This window comes from Hylobates moloch, unplaced genomic scaffold (assembly GCF_009828535.3).
Source record: "Hylobates moloch isolate HMO894 unplaced genomic scaffold, HMol_V3 SCAFFOLD_3, whole genome shotgun sequence".
NCBI classification, from domain to species: Eukaryota; Metazoa; Chordata; class Mammalia; order Primates; family Hylobatidae; genus Hylobates; species Hylobates moloch.
The window spans coordinates 170,183,573-170,209,491 of NW_026652278.1; positions in this window are offsets into that span (position 1 = coordinate 170,183,573).

Here is a 25,919-nt window from a genome sequence, read left to right on the forward strand (position 1 = left end):
GATAAATAAAAACAATCCTTACTTTCAAGGTGTTCACAGGCTCGTTGTGTACATTCCCAAGCTAACCAATGATCAATTTCCAGTTTTAAAGCAAAGGCAAGCTTAGAATTTACAATGGGCTATTTAGCTAGTTCTCTCTGAACTATGGTGCGCTTCTTTACAGGTTGCTTTCAGTTAAAATAGTTATACAGGACGAATATCACATGACCCCAAATGTAAGAACTAGTTGTTTATGACTAAAAGTTCTGGTAGGAACACACATGTGACCCGGCCAGAGAATAAGAATGACCCCAGGAAAGCTTTTCTTCCTGGAATGGAATACACAGAGCTTTGCGTTAACAACAACCAATTTGTTCAACCCAACTTTCCCTCTTATTCAGTTCTTTTATCTATTTAAGAGAAAAAAACATGTTTATCACTGGCTGTTTTGTGATTTAAGACTCTGCTATCCTAGAAAAAAGAAAATTATCTCTCCACTTTAGTATTATTCCAACTGCCTCTCTGTTACCTTAACTTCAAAGCCAAACTACTTCAAAGTCAGTAATTTCTCTCTCCCTACTCTTCAATCCAACCTATAATTAAGATTTTGTTGGATTAATTTCATTTTGATTCTATTGTAGGCACTTTGCTGACTTCAGAAAGCATGGGAAATACAAAGTATGATAAAATGGTGGTTTCTTATCATTCTGTTTATTATAATTGACTATTTTCAACATCCTAAAAATGCTATTAATATTTGCCTAGCAAATAATTTTGCTAGTATGTTATTTGTACAATTGATTATGTAATAATCAAAATAATCTGACCTCAGAAATGTCTGGGAAGGACACATAGCTAAAGATGGCCTCTCTGTCCCTCAAACTCTAGCATTGTGGAATAATCCAGAATTTACTGGAAGACGATTTAGCAAGTAGACTCAACTCTTGGTAACAGACCCAATGGAGGGGGAGCAGTGATGTGAACAATTCAAAATCATGAGTAACCCCCAAATCAATGACATGTAGCTTTTGAATATGTTTTCATTAATTACTATATATTTAAATATAGTATTTCTAATATTTAGGTATTTCACGGAAGAGCAAGCAAAATAATGAAATCCTTGGAGTTCAGTGTGATTATTCAACTTTCTTTCTTTCCACTGGCGTGTTCTCTCCCACTCCCTACTATGCGTTGAGTGTGAATTATCCCACTTCCCAAACTAATGCTGAAGACTGAGCTTCCTTATCCATTTTCTTGTTCATATCTTCTCCTAGGGCAGAGAGATAATTGTTTTGGGTTGAAAGTCTTCCAACTTCTAAGCCAGAACAGACAAAGATTCTTTTATGTTAACAAAGTACTTCATTAAGCAGAGCAGGTTAACTTTGTAGATTAAAAAACAATTTTTTTGAAACTGCTAATCTACAATGTAATGGATCCTTGATCACAGCCAAAGGAAAATGAACAATTTGTGCCAGGGAAATGGGCAGTATTACTGACTCTATTCTTTTTATAGGCTAAGTGCTTTCTAGAAGAAAGACTTTTTTTTTTTTTTTTTTTAATTTAGGAGGTAAAACAGCACTTCCATGCAAGTCGGAATATAACTTTACCATTTTGGAAATGTCATTTAGAAGAAGAATAATGGGAAGTAAAGTCACGTGTAAACGAGCCCCTTAAAGCCGGGCATGTGTTTGCATTTTCAAAGACTATTCTTTGGGCATTTCATGACAAGGCAACATGGTGAATCGTAAGACTAGTGGAATTACATTCCAGCTATCGATGTACATTAAGCACTAATAACTTGAGACATTTTAGCTGACAGAGTTACAGTTTTATAGTGCATATAATAGAAATCTTGTAATGATAAAGTATGTTGCCGTTAGACTTATAGCACACAGCAGAGAGAAGACAACACATCTTTCCATTGCTGCCCTACTGCCCGTCTCTCCCCTCTCCCTCATCAATACTTCCTTTATTACCTGACATTTATTCACCAATGTATTGACCAAAGGGGACATTGTCTCCAAAGGCCACAGTAATATCCTGCATACATGAAAATTGGATTAGGAATGCCCTCTAAGCCCATCAATAAACATATTAACATGAAACATTCTACCCACTTTAATAGCAATGCAGATTTATGTACATATAATTATGTATCACAACAGCTCGAATAGACTACTTTATTTGTCTCTTTTCATACATTTCTAATAAATATCTGATTAGGTAGAATGTTCAAGTAAGGGGCCAAATTTGATTTATTTATATTCTCAGTGCCTAGCACAGGGCCTGGCCCGTAATACTATATGCACTCACTAAATGGTTAACCAAACTGAGTTATTATGAGTTTCATTCTATGTATGAGAGGACTGAGGCTTGGGAATTGAAGCATCCTGGATGACAGCTAGTGAGTTACAGGGGCAGAGATTGAACTCAGAACTTGTGACTTGAGCACTCCAGGCTCTCTGCATTTCAGCACTCTGACCCCACAAAGGTACAGAAAAGAGGGTGTGCGTCAGAGCATGGGGTCCTGGGCACGCCAGTGAACAAGAGGACAGAGCCTGAAACGAAGAAGAAGGAAGAACAGGAAGTTTCAGAAGTCAGATTTCATCATGTTGTTGTTGTTACAAATTGTCTGTTATTAACTAACTTCTCTCTTCGTGGCTCACACCCCTGCCTCCCTACACTAATTAGGGACCCTTGATGACCAACAATTATCTGTCTGCTATAACTAAATATTTTCAAAACTACAATTATGGCCCAAGAATCTTCAAATGAAATGATATTCAGGCCCAGGACGGGCATGGTCTTTTGTTCTGGAGTGAACTGAGGGTGGCGAGTGCCTTGGCTGCCATTTTCTAGAGACCAGGGGGTTCTGTGGATGGGACGTGGGTTCTTTCTGCAACATATGACCGATTTCAGCAGGTGGAGGGGCTTTTCCTTTGAAGCCATCAGTAGATGCAGGAAGTGCATCAAAGTCTTTTTTTCCATTTCCTGGTGGGTTTTTTGTTTGTGTGTTTGTTTGTTTTGTTTTGTTTTGTTTTGTTTGATAGTCTTGCTCTGTCGCCCAGGCTGGAGTGCAATGGCGTGATCTTGGCTCACTGCAACCTCCGCCTCTCGAGTTCAAACGGTTCTTCTGCCTCAGCCTCCTGAGTAGCTGGGACTTCAGGCGCCCACCACCGCGCCCAGCTAATTTTTGTATTTTTAGTAGAGAAGGGGTTTCACCGTGTTAGCCAGGATGGTCTCGATCTCCTGAACTCATGATCCGCCCGTCTCGGCCTCTCAAAGTGCTGGGATTACAGACGTGAGCCGCTGCGTCCGGCCCATTTCCTAGCTTTATAATGTTGTATGACAGTACAAATCTCACTTCATTTATATTATTAAACACTATTAAGTGAAATGTGCAGAATAATCAGATTTTCTAGCTGAATGTGTTAATTTCTAAAAGCAAAGAGAAAATAACATTTATTGAATGCCTACTCTGTGCAAACCACTGTTAGGTATGGTTTTTGCTCCTAATATCTAAAAAAAGCAAAAACTAAAAGAGCTTAAGATAAAATGTATTGGCCAGGCGTGGTGGCTCACGCCTGTAATCCCAGCACTTTGGGAGGCCGAGGCGGGCAGATCACGAGGTCAGGAGTTTGAGACCAGCCTGACCAACATAGTGAAACCCTGTCTCTACTAAAAATGAAAAAAATTAGCTGGGTGTGGTGGCAGGCGCCTGTAGTCCCAGCTACTTGGAAGGCTGAGGCAGAAGAACCGTTTGAACCCGGGAGGCGGAGGTTAAAGTAAGCCGAGATCACGCCACTGCGCTCCAGCCCGGGTGACAGTGTGAGACTCTGTCTCAAAAAAAAAAAAAAAAAAAAAATGTATTACATCTTCCTCTGTGAATAAGGACACACAGGCTCAAAGATAGAAATAAGGTGCTCAAGGCCAAAAACTAGCAAAAGACTATTAACATCTGATTCCAAAGATTTCTGATTCTCTCCATTGTCTATTCCAAGTCTTAAAACTGTTTCTAGTTACTTATTTTAATGCCAACAAACTTTTCCATACACATTTCCCACAAACCACGCATTTAAAGGCTTTATTTTAGAAAAAAAAAAAAATCACTCTGGCATGTTTTAACTGCAGAACTATACTTCATCCAGGATAGTAGCCCTCTTATTCAGAGATCTCCACACTCAAAACAATTATATTTTTGGTCTCCAGATAATACACTGAAAGGTGGTATGGAATACAAAGAAAAATACAACACTGTAATGGAAACCAGCAGATCAAGATTCGAACCTCAAATCTGCCAAAAACTAGCAGTAAGATCTTGGCAAATCACCTAACTTCTTTAGACCTCAATTTCCATTCCAATATAATCAAGATGATCTTGAAGGTGCCTTGCAATTCTAGACATTAACTATGTATTACCATTTGTCATTTAAAAAGTGATTTTCAATTATTCATTTAATGCACAATTGGACCTTGCTTTCAAAAAAACAAGAATATAGATCTGTTAAGTTCCCTCTGATATAATTCATAGATACTAACATGATTAAAGAATGTGAATGAAGATGACATTTATTTAACTTTTTTTAGAAGAAAACACAGACTTCAGGTGAGACTATTTTGCTGAGGACTGTGCGTTGGAGAAATAAGCAGAGGAACAAAAAGAACAGTTTTAAGATAAAGTTTACAGTGTCAATTTATGTGTTAGTGTGTCTACTCCAGTACCTGACCCATTTCTCCAACAAGATTCAGGCCTGTGGGCAACAGAGATAAGAAAATACTGTAAGGCCAGGCATAGTGGCTCACACCTGTAATCTCAGCATTGTGAGAAGCTGAGACCAGAGGATTGCTTGAGGCCAGGAGTTTGAGGCCAGCCTGGGCAACACAGCAAGACTCTATCTCTAGAAAAAATACAAAAATTAGCCAGGCATGGTGGTGCACACCTGTAGCCCTAGCTACTTGGGCGGCTGAGACAGGAGGATCCCAGAAGCTTGATCTTGAGCCCAGGAGTTCCGGGCTTCAGTGAGCTATGATGGCACCACCGCACTGCAGCCTGGGCTACAGAACAGAGCCAGACCCTGTCGCAAAGAAAGAAAGAAAGAAAAGAAAGAAAGAAGGAAAGAAAGAGGGGAAAATACTGTAGATATTTTGCTAATATAATACATCATTATACAATTTATAGAGACTAATTAACTGAGGAGTTTTTCACACTTGAGATACATACAAAATATAATGTCCTTTAAATTGGGAAGGAAATTTAGGGCAAGAACTCTGAATATATTTATGCAGTTTAATTTTAAGGCTTTAAATCAATCAGACATAAACTTACAGTCATCTCACATAGATGAGATTTTGTTTCCTTTTGTAAAAAACAAATCTGTACAGAAAGTATTTGAATTCTATGAACTGCAGAAAGAAAATTGGATATGCCCTGTGAGACAATTAGCACCTACTAGTTTAACCTCCACAATTAATGAAAGGCTGCCTAACAGGCACTTAAAACCAGATGAAGATTAACAAGTCCTCAGAAGAGGACTTTTTTTCTTTCTTTTAAGAGAAAGATAATGACAAATGAGTGTAGCAATCCTAATGAGGTGGGCCTATTTGTTTAAAGTTTCAGTAGTTCTGGCAAATTCTCTATGAAGACAGAGAAAACTCTCCTGAAAAGTTGAAAAGTGACCCTCCAGTGTGGCTGTTCCATCATTCACATTCAGAATCAGTGAGACTTTCCAATAAAGTAGACATTGACCGCATGACACAATGTCGCTAGATTGTGCAGATTGCATGTGGGAAAATAAAATGCTCATGAAAATTGCCTCCTTGAAGTGAATGTCAGCATTTCTAAGTTTGATTTTTATTTTATTTCAGGGTCTTTTTTTTTTCTTTTCTGTGAGAAAGCATTCCTAATATAAGTCAGTGATAAAATGATATGTAATATTTTGCTTCTCAGGAATACATTTATTTCTTGATTTTAATCAAGTTAAAAAGAATCTATTGCTTCTAAATAGAGTTGTAAATACGACTGATCCAAAAAAGAATCCATCTGCTAAAATTTGTAGAATATAAGGGGAGGAGAAAATATGTTTCGATATGTGATCTCATGAAGCATAGGCTGTGGATTTGGCGTGTTTTCATAGTTAATGCAATACATTCCATTTTGCATCTCATTTCATTGCTACATTCTTGCAACTGAGAACATGAACAGAAGTGTAAGAATCTTGATGAAATATTTAATCTCCTCAGAGATGATCATCTTTTCCCTTCCCTTCATTTTTTGTGACCTACCTCTACTACATTGCTGCAAAAATGATGAGCCATCTTTGGTCACACAAAATATATTTCAAAAAGTAAAGTCCCCTTTATAGTAGCAGTCACTAGCATTTTGTCAGCTTGGTGCTGTGCATGGCCACAGGGGAATAAAAAAGAAAGGAATCAGGACTTCCCATCACTGAAACTGGAGTGGAGGAACATTTCTGATGTGAACTAGAAAAGGAGAATATTGAAGCAAATCATCTGCTGTGTTTGGACGAACTTTGATTTCAATTTTTTAATTTATTTTTAGTAAGGAGTACTGCCATGTCAAATCAGCAATTTTTATACTTTACGCACTTCAATAGAAAATATGTCATCTTTTGTCTTTAATTCCACCTTTACTACAGAGGTGAAAGTGGTGTCATTCTATTTAATTGGCTACCTACAGTTCATTAGTGGAGGTAGCATCGTTAAGTCATTCTGGAGCACTTGTGGGAGCCCCTCTTTGGGCACTTAGTATTCTCGTTGACCTTGTTAAAGGTAAGGGGGGTCAGACTTGGGTTCAACAGAGGCACTCTCCCACCAAGGAGACTGGCATGACAGAGTAATTGGTGTGTGTCACTTTTCATTAATCACACCACTTTCCTTTTCATGAAATACCAGCAGATAATTGTTACTAAATGTGATTCGCAACACTCAGTGCAGTGGTTGAAGAACTAGAAATAGGCAAACAGATAAAAACGTTGTTTAGCTTGCAGGCAGTGAGTGTTTGCCATTCAGAGATACATCATGCATAAACATTGATTTAGCCATGAGCTCACACTCATAAAGCTTTTGCTGTTTCCAGAAAACCCTGTAGTCTGGCTAGGTAATAGCCAAGGGCAAGCACTTTTACCTGTATGGCAAGGTTACGTTCTATTTCAGTTGCCCGGTCTGAAATAAATCAGTTTCCCTAACGTTAGGCCACTGCGAGATTGCCATGGATTAGAACCAAGTGCACGAAACAAAATGCTTGCCTTTATAGTGAAAGACTCCTAGAGGGCAGCTTGTTGATTTTGAATAAATATTTCATTAAGTTCAAGTGCCTGCACATGATTTTGGAAGCTGAGAATTCATGTAAATCAACGGAGCTTTCCAACTTTCTTTAATAAATGGATACATTTATTTACCCACGAGGAAGGAAACTTTTCCTTCTCAGGACATCCCAATTTTAAAACCCATGTAAAGCAAGTAATGCTACTTTAAAATACGCTCGGGGAACATGAGGCATTTGGCATGTGATGGCTTGTGGTTCTCCTATAGCTAGGTCCTTGTCCAGTTCGCCATTAGCACGGGATCTGTTGACCAGAAGCAGCCTAGTTCCGTGCCATCCACTCACACCAGCAGCCAGCCTATACTCAATGTGCACTATGCCAATGTTGCTAGGCACACGACAAAGCCACCGAACAGTGCATACTACGGTCTTGTTAACTCAACACTGTAGGTTTTGACGGCAAATAGAAGTGAGTTTCAGATATGCAGATAGAGCAGGAACTGAAACTGAGGCTACGGATAACATTCTGAGGCTTCCGGTCCTCGCTGTCGTTCCTTCGCTTTTCTGTCCTTCTGTCTTAGTAAGATGTCAGATCAGTGCTAATGTGTACAACGGCTTTCTTTGCTATTATGATACATAAATAAAATGGAAGAATTCAACACAAACAGTAAGTGCTATCTGCCAAGAGGATTTCAAAAGACAAATTAAAATTGGAAAGATAGTATTTTCTTAAAAAGAAAACATATTATCGAACTCCACTTCTCAGAGTTTTCTCAGTGGATAATATGCTTGTCAAACAAAAGCATGGTACTTAGTACAGGGGAAAAACCGTACTTTGGCAGAATGGAAAAAGTAATTTGATCAGATATATACAGATTTCTTTTTTGTACAAAACAAATGGAGTGATTTTCTTATGTAAAATCTATTTTGCAAATAGCTTATTGATTCTGAAGAAGCATTGTCACAAAGAAAACTAAAGTTTAAATATCCAGCCAATAATAATAATACATCATGTAAACATATAAAAACATATTTTAGTTACCATTAAAATAATTAGTCCTCATTGCATATACAGGTGTAGTATTCTATTTTTTTTGAATCTCAGATTTCAACATGTGTTCACATTTCATATTAGGGTAACTTCTGTGATCATTAACCTTTATCATATTTAATTTGTAAACATTGGTCACTTTAGAGCATTTAGCATCTAATGAAACTGACACTTACATAACATATGAATTGTCTCTGGCCAGTATGAAAAAAAAGCTGACACTTATTAAGCATTAACTATACGCTAAGTACTCCAATCATATTAACTCACTGAATCCTTGCAACAATAGATAACGTAGGCGATCTCATCATCGCGATTTTATGGAAGAGGAAGTATAGGGGCAGAGGGCTTCAGTATCTTGATGAGGATCACACAGTAAGCACTGGAAAACTGCTTTCAGACCAAAGCAGATCAGCCAGACTCACTGCTACTCAGTCAGTCACTAAAGGACACTGCCCCGACGCACGTTCACATTCTAAGTTAACACACCACGTACCAGCCAAGTCTCTCCTGGTTGCACATGTGGGAGTCGTACATTGCATAGAAATGGCACGATCCCTTTCAATAGACTGTACTTGTCTACTGTTAGAGCCTTCTATTCTCTAAGTGCTTGGGGATTTGAATAACTTACCCTCAGGCTTTCTTTCCTACAGTGCAAAATATTATTTCTAATATACATAAAGTAAGATTGCATAGTTTTAACACAAATGGTTGCATACAGATCTAAGAGGGGAAATAGATAAGACCTAGTCACTGGATGATAGATTTTTGTCTTTAACGAGGTGCCATATTGATGCATTAAAACCTTCTCCCTCTTCCCTTTGTGACTTTTCTCTCCCAGACTCAGAAACTTGATCAGGGTCACTGTGTTTCCTGCTCCCCAAAGCAGAGGAAAGCGTAGGGGTTCTTGGGAGGCTGTTTCCTCCTTATAACAGCTGAGTTGGCTGACTTCACATTTCCTGTGTTGAGCAGGTGGGAGCAATGTCTGTCTGCCTAGCTAAGCTAATTTTCCTTTTCCTCTTGGCATCCAGGACTTATCTTCCTTCCTCTTTAATGGATGGAAGTTCTTTGGGGAGTTTTTTTCCTTTTCCTTACCTGTGTAAGAAAACAGAAAAGCAGCATATTGTTTTCTTCAACCTTATTAAATTGCATTTCAACCTTGAAAAATGAACCAGTGGTTCAGCGTCGCTTGCGTAAGAAATATGACAGAATATTCAGATGTGGATAAAGCCTTGTCCCTGGCATACTGTCCAGGAACGGAATGACACATAGATAGCATTCTCCTTGGTCTTCTCTGGAAGTACCAACTTCTGCAATGAGGTAGGTGGATGTGGCCATTTGGCACTTTAAAGAGCTCAGTTCAACAACCCAAATAACATCAAAATAACTCCATGCTTCCCTCTTATCTCTTGAGGCTGTGAAGTTGTCACATAGCCCATCCTCTTTAAGCAACCTCTTTTGTATTTTCCCTGTCACTGTTTTATGTTACCTTCCCAGTCACTCTTCCTACCTACCCCTGAGCACACCCAAAGAACCTCCTCAGCTCCAGGGTCCAACCCATGTTTCTCTCTCCCTTCCTCCTGATTCTGCCTTGCAAAGTCAAAGAACTTACCTGTCCCAGGAGGAATATTGTCAGCAGTAGGTGTGGGTAGGAGATTAAGAGAGAAACAGAAATTCTGTTTACCAGGTTGAGGGAAAGGGAAAAGTTGCAGCATCTTGTGTGTGAAGACCCTTTATCCCTCACCAGTATGTCATCTCTGTCCTCCTCCTCCCTCCTGTCTTCACTGTGACCCCCAAGCAATTTTGTTCAGATACACATTATTTTTTTTCATTCTCGTAGACCTTTGAACATACAAACACAAACTAAAATCATAACGGACGGACCCATACAGGAATTCTCCCATTTTGATCATTGGTTCTTGAAAGTTTCCTAGCCTGTAATATTTACCCAGCAGCTGATTTGAGCTCTTTCTGCATATTCCTACATTGTGCTACACTAGGTGATGGGATTTTAGTGATAAAGGAGAGACCCGCGGCAGGGCCCGGTGGCTCACGTCTGTAATCCCAGCACTTTGGGAGGCTGAGGCAGGCAGATCACCTGAGGTCAGGAGTTTGAAACCAGCCTGATCAACATGGCGAAACCCTATCTCTTCTAAAAATACAAAAATTAGTCAGGCTTGGTGGTACGTGCCTGTAATTCCGGCTACTCGGGAGGCTGAGGCAGGAGAATCACTTGAACCCAGGAGGCAGAGGTTGCAGTGAGCCCAGATCACGCCATTGCACTTTGCACTCCAGCCTGGGTGACAGAGTGAGACTCCATCTCAAAAATAAAAAAAAAAAAAAGAGAGACCTCCATCTCTCTCCTCATTGGACGTAGGGTGGGTGGGTAGGGGGATGGGGAATGGTCATTAAATAAATCAGCATCAACATAATACATTTATTCCAATTATTACAAGAACTATAAGAAAAAGTACAATCTGCACTGAAAATTGCAAGAGTGAAGTATCTCCTGAAACTGTGGAGGAGGTTAGCCATTACGAAGAGTTTACCGATTAACTTTTAATGAATCAACACATTCAAATATTATATACAAGGCTTTAGGGAAGTCTGACTTATCTTTTCTGTGTTCTCTTTTGAATTTATTGTTTCCACTATGGAGCACTTGAAAGAGAAAGCTCTGGAGTCTGTATAGCAGGACAAAGTATAGCTAACTTCCAGCTTGCTGCTGTCTAACCATCATTTTCATTGATGAGAAATGACTTACGTGTTTTCATCATTGTTTTGCTCTTTGGTTGATAAGTAAAAACCAGGACATTAAATCTTAAGACCTTTAAACATTGGTTGTCTCTCTTTTTTCAGCTTAAATCTATACATTTCTTTAGGAAAGATAGCTAATCCATGCTGGGCTTAATACCTAGGTGATGGGTTGATAGATGCAGCAAACCACCATGGCACACGTTTACCTATGTAACAAACCTGCACATCCTGGACATGTACCCTGGAACTTAGAATAAAAATAAAATTTATATGCCTGTTTAACAGTCATTTTACCCGATCTCCCCTCTGAGGGAGCAAATTTTGTGAGTGTGAATAGCATGGACCTATTCACAGGGTGCAGCCACCCTGGGCTCCTAACCCTACACTATCATGTACTGCTTTCGTTTAGTATAAATTTAAGTCATTGAGCCTGGGCAACAAGAGCAAAACTCCATCTAAAAAAAAAAAAAAAAAATTAAGTCATTGTATTACTTTGCTAGGGCTGCTGTAACAAATACTGGATGGCTTAAACAACAGACATTTATTTTCTCACCATCCTGGCAGGTAGCAGTTTGAGATCAAGCTTTTGGCAGGGTTGGGTCCTTCTGAGCGCCGTGAGGGAGGATCTGTTTCAGGCCTCTCTCCTTGGCTTAGAGATGCTGTCGTCTCCCTGCGTCTGCACGTTGTCTTCCCTCTGTCCATGTCTGTGTCCCAATCTCCTCTTCTTATAAGGGCACCAGTTATATTGGATTCATGCCCACCCCCAATGAGCTCATTTTCACTTAATTACCTCTGATATGACCCCACCTCCAAATCTCCAAATCCCTAGCATTCTGAGATCTGGGGGCTGGGGGTGCAAGGGCTTCATTATGTGGGGATGGGGAGTATGCAAAATTCAGCCTATAACAGTCATCTTTGTAAAGCCGTCCATAGACTGGTTGTGACTGTTGTGGCACGGCACAGTCCCAATTTTCAGAAAATTAGTCAGAGATAGTAAAGTTATACACAAGCCTATAGAAATATACAATCAATATATTAGAATTTCATCCCACTGATGGGTAGGATTCCCCAGATAAGTATTCTTCTTTATTGAAATAGAATGAATATTAAAGCACTTTTTAAAGCAATTTTATATATTCAATGTGATAAACTAGGAAAAAAACCAAACCGGCGAAGGAAGCTAGTTCCGCATTGGTGGACCTCATTGCGCTGTGAGAAACAGGGAGTGTCTCTCCTCTGCTATCTGAGACCTGTCAACATCACAGATAAAACCTGAATTACAAGAAGTAATAGGGGAAAAATGAATTAGCCCAGGCTTCTGGCTGGATTTTCTCCACCGTGGGGCCGTCTTAAGTGTTCTGGTATTTGTTAGCTCATTTCTTCATTTGTGGCCATTTCATCTGCTTACTGATGTCCTGAGCCCAAATACATTAGCCGTTATCTCAGCCAGGTTGCCATCTCCCTGGTCCTGGAAGTTCCCACATAAGGATGTTAAATGTGTCTCACTTCTTCATCTCCCACAAGGGAGAATCTGATTGAAGCACTAGAATGCAGGCCATACTGTTATATTCTCCAGGAGATGTACTAGAAAATGCTTTGCAGATAAATGGGTGGGCTCTTAGAGCCTAGTGAAAGAGTACCTGCATTTTTCTACCTTTCTGGCTGGCAGCTTTGCTTGGCCCAAAATCAAGTTACCTGGAAAGTAGCAAGAGGGCGTGAAGTCTAAAAAAAAAAAACAAAATGAATACACTGTCTGGAAATGGAAGGCTGCTTTGTACTTTGGGTTTTATAGTAAGTTTGAATAGTTATTTTCTGCTGGACCCATTTTTTCTCTCTAAGTTGAAAAGAATCTGGCATCTCAGAGACAAACAAAAAGTTCTGCGTGCTAATACGGCAGAAGAACACCATCTTTAGAGCCTCGTCTGAAACTCACACGCAGAATAAATGAAACATTAGTATAATAAATCTAGAGTTATTGATAACAAAAGTCACTGTCCCTTTCTGGGTCTTGGTCTTCTTATCTAAAATGGGATTTTGAGAAGTCCACAGCTAAGCATCCAAGAGTGGTATGAAAATTTTGTCAGTGGCCATAGATGTATTAATTTTCTGAATAGACAGTTCATAAACTTCCTTAAATGACCAAAGGCATCAGTGACTAAAAATGTGTAAGAAATACCTGGTCAGATGACCTCAACCCTCCATATTCTTCCAGCTCTAGCATTCAATAATTATGGATACTATACTATGTGCCTGTTTTGAATCCTTTTAACCACTGTTATGAAGGATTTATTGGTCTAAATGCTATGTTAAGTACAAACAGAAAATTAGCATATACAGTTTGCTATGCATATCTCATGGATTTTAATAGAATCCAGTAATTGATTCATAAAAGGATAAAGAAAAGATAAATTATGGAAAAAATAAAGGATATAGCAGACGTGAAAAAATACATAATAATTCTTAGTCTTTTTTTTTCTGTTTGCAGCAAATGATTAATTAGCGAGATTGTTTCTATTGATGCCTTCAAAGCTATTAAAAATTCTCAACATGTTGCCTGTGATTTTGCTTTTCATTTCATTCCAGAAAGTATATTGAAGTGGGTGAAAACAGTGGGTCAATAATCTTAAAAAGTTTTATATATCATGTTGTAATCCTCACATGTATTTTGCTTAAATATTCTTGTCTAATTATAGCATAGGCTAATTGTTCTTAAGCCCTAAATGGAATGGCAAAATAGTGATTTATAGATATATTTTGATAAGATATAATTAGGTTTAAGAAAATGGCATGCTTTCATTATTTTAAATAATAATTTACAGACATAATTTGGTTTGACAATATGTAGCATCATATTGCCAGATTAGACAAACTGGTACCTTTAGAAGTACCTATAAATTTTAATGTTTTATATTAGAACAAGATAAGAGAAAACTTAGTTGAATAAGTTACAAAGAAAACATGAACATCAATTCAACCTTCATGAAGAAAAGGTTTGGGTTTGGGTCTCTGGGGGATTGTTTGGCGTTCTTTGGTTTTGTCTTGTTCTGTCTCTAAAACAACTGAAGGATAGTTTTGTTTGGTCCTAAAACCAACACTCTATGAAAATCAAATATGACCTTATTATTCTCCTGATCTAAGTCCCCAGCAATGTTCTCAATCTTGGCTATGCCTTTTTTAAAAAGTACTGATACATGGATCCTTTTGCCAGAGATTCTGATCTGAGTGGTCTAAGGACTTTTTAAAGCTCCCAGGTGATTCTAATGTGTAGCCATGCTGAAGAACCACTGTTTTAAAGAAATGAGAGTCTTTGGAGGATAGGTGATGCCATGTTTGCAGTCAGCAACATCAAGATAGGCCTAGAAGGTTCTGGGTTGCCAAAAAGCAAGGATAATTTCAAAAGTATCTGAGATAGGGCTAAAATGTAGAAAGAATCCAACTTAAAAGAACTTCCAAAATTGCTGCCATTTGAGTATTAAATAGAAAACAAATAGTCAATTGAAGTAAGGAGAATTTATAAAAACCACTAAGTCTGTAATAATACTCACAAAAGCTGTGTATGTTGAGGAGGAATACAGATATAAAGGAAAGTTGTGTTTCCAGTAGTATTTATAGAAGACACTACATATTAATCAATCTAAATTATTTATTCAAAGTTTCCTAGATTCCTTATGCATCAAGTATTTGAATGCCTACTGTGTAGCAGGTATTGTTTTGCCTGCTACACAGTAGGATGCAGAGGACACAAGAGATGCATTGTTGACTTCAAGCAATGCCTATTCTAGCTGGAGAAGACTGGGGTGGCAGACATATGTAATAACATGTCAGTGAGTGCCGTGAAGAAAAGTAGCCCCAGGGCATGAGGATAGAGAGGTAGGAAAGTGTGAGACCATTATAGAGATCACTATTGGGAATGCCTCTAAAAGTTTAATATTGAACAACGACTGAGTAATGTGAGGGAGGCAGAATATTCCAGGCTGAGAGACTGCAACTGCAAAGGCGCTGTGGTAAGAATGGTCATCAACAATACCAGCATGGCTGAAGCAACAAATTGAGAACAGAAGGGTGGCCACTGGCCAGATCACATACAGGACATTGGAGGGACAGGGTCTGGCTGCTGCACAGATGTGGATCATAGGAGGGGACAACCATGGAAACAAGATTAACTGGGAGACTAGTTGGGAGTCTAGAGATTAGCGCAGATAAGGTGGAAAGTGGTTAGATTCAGGACTTATTTTTTGAAGTAGCATTCAGAAGATTTTTTTGATGGATTGGGAGTAGCACATGGGAGAAAGGAGAAAATCAGGGATGAATCAAGTTTTTGTTTTGCATGACTGGTAAAGAGCAGTGCCCTTTACTGAGCTAGAGAGACTGAAAAAGAAGTGTATTTGAGGTGCAGCAGGAAGAATCAGTAATTTACTCTGGACACATTAAATTTGACATGCATATTAAATATCCCAGTGTTGGCGGGGCAGTGGGATATTTCACAGTTAAGCTTGGGGACATGTTGGCTTTAGAAACAGAAATTAGAGAACCATCAGCACATACATAGTTTTTAATGCCACGGTGCCAGATAAGAACCTACATAGAAATCAGAGAAGAGGCTTGAGGACTAAACCCAGAGGTACCACCAGTTAGAGGCCAAGAGGAGTTAGAGGAATAAAACAAGAGCCATTAAGATAGAGGAGCCAATACATAGGAAGAAAATCAGAAAAGCATTTTCCGGAAAGTCAGATTGCATTTCAAAGGAGAGAGTGGTAAACTTCAAAAATGCTGACGAGGACCAAATAAGATGCAGACTGAGAAGAGCACATTGGATCTGGCCACGTGAAGGTATTCCTATAAGAAGACCAAAGAAGTGAGGTAGGCTGGGCATGGTGGCTCACACCTGTAATCTCAGAACTTTGGGAGGCCGAGGCAGGCGGATCACAAGGTCAAGAGATCGAGACCATCCTGGACAACATGATGAAACCCCATCTCTACTAAAAATACAAAAATTAGCTTGGCATGGTGGCACGTGCCAATAGTCTCAGCTACTCGGGAGGCAGGAGGCTGAGGCAGGAGAATCGCTTGAACCTGGGAGGCAGAGGTTGCAGTGAGCTGAGATCTCGCCACTGCACTTCAGCCTGGCAACAGAGTGAGACCGTCTCAAAAAAGAAAAGAAAAGAAAGAAAAGAGAAAAAAAAGAAAAAAAGAGAAATAAGGTAGTAACTGAGGAGAAATATGAGACATCTCTGATTCTAATTGGCAATCAGAGAAGGGTGATTTAAATATAATGTGTATATTGTTTACTGAATTTAAGTAAATACAGTTAATCCTCACTGGGATGGGGTAGAACAATATAAACTACCTTTTCTACATTAGGAAAATTACCTAGGGCTAAAATAGCTACAAATGTACATGCTTTGGCTTTTGTATTCTAGCTGATCAAAGCAATTATGCAGTAAGCTAGGCTATCCAACAAGCCACATATGAGCAGGAACTAATATAAATGTGATTGAAATTATTGAAAATCATTAGAATCTCTAGAAGAGGGAAAATACTAAAAATACCCTCATTCCGTCAATAAATCATATATCAGTTTAAATCCACTATGTGCCTCCAGGAGGGCCACAGCACATACGGACATAGAAAGCCTGCCTCTGAAAGGATAGAGTGAGTCAGAACTCCTGGGAGCCAAGAATACTATTTCTAGACCCAAGTGTTTTAGGATTAAGATCTGCTTCAGTTCTTGGATCTTCTGAATCTGAATCTATTTGAAAATGTCAAATAGAAACAAAACAATCCTATTTGACATTTTTAAAAGTAATACAAAATAGTTGGCAGTTATAAAATAAAAATTCAACAACATCAGCAATAAAGTCAATGAATGAATGGAAGACCCCTACCTTGTGATCTACAAACTTGCAAAGTTAAAGGAAACCCAACTTGGTGACCTCCCATTCTTGCTCTCATTAAGCTCAGCGTTTCCTTAGAAGGCAATATTGTTAAGTTTCTGAGCACAGACCTTGAAGGCAGTTTGCCCAGGTTCCAATCCCACTCCCACTTCCTCTTGGCTGTGTAACCTTAGATAATTTCTTTTCCAATCTCCATGCCTTTGTTTGACCAGCTGTGCAGGATGGGTGGGTAATGAAACCTATCTCAAAGGGTTGTTGTGAAGAGCACATGAATGAATCATGTGTAGTGTTTGAACAGAGGCTGGCCTGTGGTCAGCCCTAGGAAAATGTTTATAGTGATCCCCATTATTTTTGTTTTGATATATTTATTATGGTATAAATACAAAACATACAATTATCGGTCAAATTCCCCATTTTTAGCTTTGTATTAAGTCAAAGGAGAAAATATTTCATTTATTCCCTCTTCCTCACTCCTCCCCAACCCCAGCCAATCAGTTAGCAGTCAATAGCAAGATCAAAGGAAGGAGCATTGACAGACCTTGGGTTCTGATACCTTCTGTAGACTTTAAGGCCCTGATATGGTTTGGATCTATGTTCCCACCCAAATCTCATGTTGAATTATAATCCCTGATGTTGGAGGTGGATTCTGGTGGGAGGTGATTGGATCATGGGGGTGGATCCTTCATAAATGGTTTAGCATCATCCCCTTGGTGTTTTTATGATAGAGTTCTCACAAGATTTGGTTATTTAAGTTTGTGGGACCTCCCCACTCTCTTGCTCTCACTCCTGCCATTTGAGAGGCATCACCCCCCCTTTGCCTTCCACCATGATTGTAAGTTTCCTGGGGCCTCCCCAGAAGCATAGCAGATGCCAGCATCATGCTTCCTGTACAGCCTGCAGGACGGTGAGCGAATTAAACCTCTTTTATTTATAAATTGCCCAGTCTCAGGTATTTCTTCATAGCAATGTGAGAATAGACTAATATAAGCCCCTATTACTCCCTCAGTCCATGTTTAATTGTTTTATTTTTCCCTCTCTTGGGAAACAGATAGAATTAATAAGTGCAGCGGGACTGCAGTTTATTATACCAATGTATGTTATATGAAGATCTTGGCTTATCTTTCTCATAACAGTAAATATCTGATTTTTTAAAAATAGAAATTACAAAATTTCTCTTTTAAAAATTGTGGAAATATCAGTAAGAAAGTTTTAGCAAGTAACAGAATCCTCAGCTAAAAATTGATTTGTTTAAAAAGAGGACTTCTTTTCTCATGTCACAAGAAGTTGGGATAGAGAGGGGCGCTTCAGGATTGATGAATTAATTAACTCAATACCATCATAGAGGAAGCAAGTTCTTTCTATTTTGCTCTCCAACTATCCCATCATCACTGTGAACATTCACAGGTACAAAAGGGAATTATTTATTCCTTATATTTTTGAGAGCTAGGAAACCTTTCCCAGAGTACCTCACAGCCAACTTGTCCTCACATTTCATGGACCAAAATTAGACTGCTGGCACCTTCTAAAAGTGAAAAATAATTACAGGCAAAATGATTGGTTGAAACTAAGTGTGCCTTTGTCACTGCTAGAAGAGTCACTTTCCATGGTCCCATTGCTACAAGGAAGAGGGTGAACACCTGAAGAAGAGCAGGTCTTCATCTGCAGAGAAGAAATGGGAGGCATGGACTTGGTTAGGCCACCAACAGGTTCTTACAGTTGGTGAGCTCCTAAATGTTGCTGGTCAAGAACAAAGATATATGCTTTTTGAAACCCCATTATGTGGGATGGTGGAGTTAAACCTCACCACAGTCAGTCATATCGCCCTAAGGGAAGTCAAAGGAGGTATTGTAGTATCTCCTTTGTTGTGAAGCATTTACCTTGGTTGAGGGAAAATCTTCTTGGTCACTACCACCAAAAGTAAGGCTCCATGTGCCTTGAACATTTGGAAATCACTCCTGGTGTTGGTAAATACTTAGTACCACCTGCCCTCGAAAAGACGTAAAACAGCCACATCTTTATAACTCATTATTACCACTATATTACTTGTGTTTTGGGCCACCAAGATTGAGAACCAGTAGACTAGATGTCCCTATACTTTCTTCTGATCTCAGAATTCAATTATTCCCTCATATCAAGATACATAATTATACTCTCAAATTCTCACAGAAAAACTGTAGATTGGTTATTGCCAATTTTTTTTATTATCCTATCATACTTCATTTTTATTTCTAAATGCTCACGGTGATCAAGGTAGCCTTAGCCAAGCCAGCATTTCCCACAGAATGTCAGTATTCTGGTGCTGGGATCAAATAAGTTTCGCCAGTTAAGACAGACACTCTGTGGGGTCTTTCATATGCTAGCTGCTTCGTGACCTGCTGAGGGAGGTACGTGTATCCTCAGATAAACTTACTTGAGGAAGAAGCCCTTTTTACACAGAGCATCTGCTGGGCGTGGTGGTCCTCAGAAGACACTTTGGGAAACACTGAGAACATTTCATTGCATGTGAGATGGTGCATTGAAAATTTTAACTTGTGGCCAGGTGCGGTGGCTCATGCCTATAATCCCAACACCTTGGGAGGCCAAGGCAGAAGTTGAGGCCAGAAGTTCAAGACCAATCTGGCCAACAGGATAGGACCTCATCTCTACAAAGAAGTTAGAAAAAAAAATTAGCTGGGTGTGGTGGCACATGCCTGTAGTCCCAGCTACTTGGGAGGCTGGGGTGGGAGGATCACTTGAAGCCTGGGAGGTGGAGGCTGCATTGAGCTATGTTCACACCACTGCACTCCAACCTGGGTATCAGAATGACAGAGCAAGACGCTATCTCAAAAAGAAAGAAAGAAAGAGAAAATCTCAGGCTCACTGGAGGAACAGATGACTCAGAGCCATGATTGCAGACCAGACCATCCTATCTTATAAGTGGTTTGACAGTTCAGGAAGAAGCCAACCTTGTGTCTGTGACCAGTATATATTTTCTTGCTTTCTCTTCCTTTTAAGAACACACTGAAGTGAATGAAGTCCATTCCTCCCTCCATAGGCCAGCTCTTTCTGTTAAAAATGTGGATGTGATGCTGGAATTCTTTTTTGATGAAAATTTAAACATTTATAAATATATGCGACATAACACCATTCTTATTTGTTTACCTTTTATTTTTTCAATGAATATTTATTGACAACCATCTATGCAAAAAAAGTAGAACAAAGACAAAATATATTTATTGCCTGTGAGATTCTAGTTTAGGAAACTTCGCAAAGTTTTAAAATCTACAAAGAGATAAACGTTCATTTCTATTGAAGTTCTCAGAAGCAATGAACTCAATATTAATACCAACTAATTGTTTTATAGCACTTTGAAAAATACATTCACAGATAATTCTTTAAGATTTTGCTGGCATATTCCACTGGGAAAAAGAACTGAGGGTTACAAATATTTGCCCATTTTCTTAATTATGCATGGTAGAGCAGGGTCTGGAATCTTCAGTTTAATCCCACAATTTGAGAACCACTACTGTATACATTATTCTTTACTTCGTTCTTTCACTTAAGACTCTACTATGGCAGTCACCTCAGCAACAGAGAAGTTCTATTTCTCTTTGTAGCTGCATAGTACTCCACTGTGATGATGTACCAGAGTTTGTCCCACCAGTTCAAATGATGCACATTTGAGTTGTTTAAGTATTTAGATATTAGTACTAGTTACACACAGTACTGCAGTGAATAGCCTTGTGTATATTTCTTTTACTAGTCTTGCTAATCTAGTACTATTGGGATACATTCCTCAAACTGGGAATTCTCAGATACAGGATAAATGGATATGTAAATACTTAACTTCCTCTTAGCTGGTGATTCAAAATCGTTTATAAATATTATACTTTTATGGAAAAAATCCATTATTCCTAAATTCGTGTTTCTTTAATAATTCACGACAAAGAGATCCTATCCCAAACAACAAAATAACTACAATTAGGCTGAAACGATTGTAAAATGCTTTTTTATCTATATGGGTAGGCAGTGAGATTCTTCACTGGGTAGAAATGAACCAAGATTTCTTGTACCACTGGCATCTTTCCACTAAATGTCAGGACCTCCTATCAATCACTGGGACAACAAAAATGTACCCACAAATTTCCAAAATGCCGCGGTGGGCAGTACCAACTCTATTGATGGCACTGGCTTGGCAAATGCTTGACTTGTAAGTACTTAGTAGATATTGGTGATAAGATGCTTAATATTTTTCTTAGTGCCCTCACAGATAATAATAGGATCACACTTATTCCTCATACAGATGATGCTTGACTCCACTGTCCATCAGTCATATGACCATCAACAACCTTTGAAAATAGCTAATGTCCCTACAGTTAGTCCATTGCATGGTTTTATGTAAAGGCTCAGTTTACATTTTTAAACTTGAAGAAATTATACTACTATTCATATGTAACAAGCTAACAAAATGTACAATAAAAATAAAGGAAGCATCTATGTTTGGATTAAAATTTACGGATTTTAAGAGCAATATTCCAAAGTAGTTAAGAGTCTAGACAAGAGCTATCATTAGAAATATAATCTTAGGCACATACATAATTTAAAATTTTCTAGTAACCACATTAAAGAAGTAAAAAGAAACCAATTTTAATAAAGTAATATATGGATTATATTGTCTATTAATTAAATTAATTATAATATGCCATTAACCCAATATATCCAAAATATTATGTAAGCATGTAATCAAATATAAAAGTTATTGATGAGATATAGTACATTCTTTTCTTTTTTTTGAGACGGAGTCTCGCTGTCGCCCAGGCTGGAGTGCAGTGGTGCAATCTCGGCTCACTGCAGGCTCCGCCCCCCGGGGTTCACGCCATTATCCCGCCTCAGCCTCCCGAGTAGCTGGGACTACAGGCGCCCGCCACCTCGCCCAGCTATTTTTTTGTATTTTTAGTAGAGATGGGGTTTCACCGTGTTAGCCAGGATGGTCTCAATCTCCTGACCTCGTGATCCACCGGCCTTGGCCTCCCAAAGTGCTGGGATTACAGGCATGAGCCACCGTGCCCGGCCATTGCCATTGTTTTTCTTACTTATCGAAGTCCTGTGTCTGTTTTACACAGATAGTACCTATCTCAATTCCGATCAGCCATATTTTAATTGCTCAGTAGCCCTCCATGGCTCTGCCTACAACACTGACTAGCACGAGTCTAGTTGCACGTAAATCAGGCTTCCTGGGTTTGAATCCCAGATCTCCCATCTACTATCTATGTACCTTGGACTATTTTTCTTAACTTCTCTGTACCTTCAGTTGGTAATCTGTAAAATCAGAGTCATAAAAATGGAGTCTACATCAAAAGGCTTTGTGAGAATTAAATGAGATAACATGTATAAAACACTTAGAACTGACACGAAGTAAGTCCTCATTAGAGGGTAATCAATATTATACAGGGTTAACTTATTTATGTAGAGTTTATCAAAACAATAACAGAAAAAAATCAAAAGCTGGGGTGAAAACAAGAAATTTCATCAGTTGATATCATAACACATATGAATTCTCCTTTCTCCACCCCACCTCAGGGTCCACTCCCCCAATACCTCACCAACAAAAACTGTTTCTCAGAATATTTCTTTCACTTTGGGATTATTAGCACATATTCTTGCCAACTTTGGTGGATAAGCAGAAGCACAGAATGTACTAGTCTTTTAGCCACTCCTGATACTGAGTCTTAGAGCTTTGATTTGATTTTGATCCCTTAGCACATATCATGTGCTAAGGGATGTATGGATTTGAATCTAGAAGTTGCCTGCTGACTTCTAAGTAAACAGGAATTTATGCAAGCAAGATCATTCACATAATTATTTCACTGCCGAGCCCCTTGCTGAATGGCACATTAGAAGTATGTGAATGATCTAGGAGTTGAATGTGGACGCACAATTATTGACAGGTCCCCATGTAATGGGAGTTCTGTCTTTATTTCTTTGTCCGTGACAAACTTTTTCATGTCAGAGAGAAAATTGCAGGTGATGATCACGGGGTGTAAAAATGTCCTAGTAGAGATATTTTAAGTTTTTCTTTTATTCTATACACAACAGACACTCTTTTACTTTCAACCTGATGGTTCCATTTTCTATTTTTTAGTGATGCTGATAGGCACTGTAAGTAAACCAGATAATAGACTCTTAAAGTTTCTGTGTGCAAATTGAAAGAGCACATTATAGTGCCTGTCTTTCCTGAGGTCTTGCAGTCTAACCAATATGGTATATAAATACGACACCAGCGGAAGTTATAACAATAGTTTCTGTCAGCCTGTCTGAGATGGTTAGAGAATAGCTGTAGGGAATAGCACAGTAACCTAGAAATGTCCAGATTCTTCTGGCCCCTTTTATTGTGATAAATCTCTTGTGAACTTTGCAGAGGTATTGTTTGCCTCTGGTATATCTCTGTCTAGAATGTGTATCTATTCCTCCTTACTGAAGGATGTGGCACAAAAACCAATTCAATTGTATTTAAAAAAATAAAACATTGTGCAGGAGGGGAGTAGAGATAATGCATTTGAATAAGATGAATTAACTTATTTCCATCCCTTCGCAGGATAAGATGTGAATAGTGCAAGATCGTATGGTTAAAAATCTTAAACTGTTCTCTTCTTATAGCAGAAAAAATGCCTCTTCTGGATGCTGGTTTACTGCAAGATACATCAGATAACTTGCTAACTGAGAAAACTGGGCTGTGCATTCTACATAATATTGTGTTTTTCCTTAATAAAAGAACTAAAAGGAAGTAATCATAAATGCTGGCAAAATATTACATTCAGTTAAATATATCTGAATGTATGTTTGAAAGAAATTAGTGAGGAGTATAAAAGAATGGAAGAATACAAGTCTGGAAAGACATGATGCCAATCTTTTATGAAATAACATTCAAAGATTTCCTGTGATCTTGGAATTGGATCTTTTTCTTCTTAGCATGAAACCTCTATAGCTGACTGCTTTTGGATCATAAACCATGCATGTACCCGTCACTGAAACTTTATTTCTTCCACATAAGCAAAATGTCGTATGAAAAACTCAGTCTACCTAATTCTTACATGTCACCCAAGGTTCAGTTTGAGTCCCATGTCACCCATTAAGTCTTCTCAAACCTCCATAGCCCATGATTATGTCTCTTTTTACCTCCTATAGTGGATTTTAGCCTAATTTGCTGAGCACCTATTGTATGTCCAATGCCACAGCTAGTAAGAGATGAAGCCAGGATTTGAATTCAGAATTAATCCAAAGCTTACCAAGGGTTTGATCGCAGTGGAAATTGCATATTTAGGTTCATAAATGTAAGATGACTGTCAATTATTCCAGAGTTTCTAGGCTTACCTGGGTCAGCCTCTTATCTGTAATCTCACATTTTTTTTCTTTGTTTCACTCTATTAAATTGTAGTGGAATGTGTCCAGCTGGCCCTCTGGACATTCCTGAAGGCAAGGATTAGTTTTGCTTTTCATCTTTGTATAATCAGCTGTAGGAAACTGTAGCCCTTAGCTATGTGTTCATTAAAGGTACAGTAAAACAGACACCGCTTATGCATGGCCACAGTTTCTCCTTTATTTCATATATATAAATATAAATGAAAAAATATATATATGTAATTCAGGCGTCAGGATTCTCCTTAGAAAATCTGCATGCCCCAACCAAAAAAGTTCTAAATCATGCTGAAAGGGCTTGGATACTATCTTCATCAATTGGGATGCTATAACAAAGTACCACAAACTGGGTGGCTTATAAACAACGGACATTTATTTCTCATGGTTCTGGAGATGGGAAGTCCGAGATCAAAACACCAGCAGATTCAGTGTCTGGTGAAGGCTTTCTTCCTCATAGGCTATGCTGACTCACTGTGTCCTCAGACGGTGGAAGCGCAAAAGGGCTCCTTGCGGCCTCTTTCAGAAGGGCACTAATCCCATTCATGAGGGCAGAGCCCTTATGACCTAATTATCTCCCAAAGGCCCCACATCCTAATCCCATCACCTTGGGGGTTAAGGTTAAAACACATGAATTTGGGGGGATTCAAACATTCAGCCCAGGGCAGACAGTAGTATTTCCAAGTGATAGAAGATAACATGTAATTGTAAGCAATAGTCTCTATCATAAATTCAACTTATACAGAATTTAAATGATGCCTTGATGCTCATTAAAATGAAATCTGGAATCTTGGAAGTAATGACTCTGTAAATACCTCTGGGTCTCTTTGCTGATTCACAGCCACCTCCTTGGATTCGTATTTGGTATTCAATTTCACAAATATGTATTATGTGCCTACTGCATGCATGTTTCATTTGTTTTATATTAAGGCAATGCCTCTACTGTGTGACATTCTCAAAAGACCTTGATACCTTAATGTGCTGGATAACTATTTTCTGAGAACAACTCTTTATGAAGCTGGATCATATATGTATTCTAATTTTTATCATATATTTAGATTAAAATATTCAAATATTGAGCAACAAATACTTCGAAATCAGTATTTCATTCTTTTTCTCCTCTTCTGAAACAGAATCGCATTCTTTGAGAAAAAATACTAATAACAAATAACAGTTTCCATGGCATTATTTTGATAATAGACTAAGAATAAACACAGAGAACAATGAATTAAAATTCCAAGTTAGTCCTGTTACATTTTCCCATTAATATTCTAAGCCAATATTATAATTCTCCCAAGATATTCCTATTTGATGTCATTTTTTATTTCATGTATCCTTACTGTGATTATTTTGATGTGTAACAGTATTACATTCCAGTTATGCGTGGTGTTACAGCAGCATTTTTCTACCATTTTTCCCTCACCCACTGATTGAAAGTATTTATACAGGGCATTCATTTTCTGAAATTAAAAATTAGCTTGGATTTTTCATTGACAAGCTGTATTTTAGATGATTTTGTATTGAAATATGTATTGGGTGGCATGTGTACATTTAAAACTATAAA